Below are 504 nucleotides of genomic sequence, written 5' to 3'. Positions count from 1 at the left end.
CAAGTGTTATGCTTATGACAGTATGTCAACCATGGGGGTGTGGCCAAAGTGATATATGGGACTGTCATTTGCCTTTCTTGCAATAAAGAATAGGTGAAGTCCCAATACATTCGTGATTTTGTGCTATACATTTGGACTGAGCATACACTTGGTGACCTGCGTCTAAAACTTCACTTGCTGATCTACAGGTAGATCAATAAGAAAGTAACATTGTACAAAATGCTACAGAACATAGATATATCTAAATCACCTAATTAAATATGAGAAACTAGATAATTATCATAAAATAGGAAAAAAATAACAAATATTTTACAACTAAAACTAATGGAATATCTTTTTTGAACAGCAGCCTAATCTTCTACATCTAATGATATCTCTTTTCTCAAAGAATTCAAAATAATAATAATATAAAACCTGATTCCTAAGATCTGCTCAAGTGTGACTTGTGTTGTTTGTGTACATAACAAAAGGTGTTGGTGCAACAAAACAAAATGTGGTAACTGT

The sequence above is a fragment of the Penaeus monodon genome, chromosome 31 (assembly GCF_015228065.2).
Source record: "Penaeus monodon isolate SGIC_2016 chromosome 31, NSTDA_Pmon_1, whole genome shotgun sequence".
NCBI lineage: Eukaryota > Metazoa > Arthropoda > Malacostraca > Decapoda > Penaeidae > Penaeus > Penaeus monodon.
The sequence above is the reverse complement of the archived record's forward strand: the minus strand, read 5'-3'. Positions refer to the sequence as shown.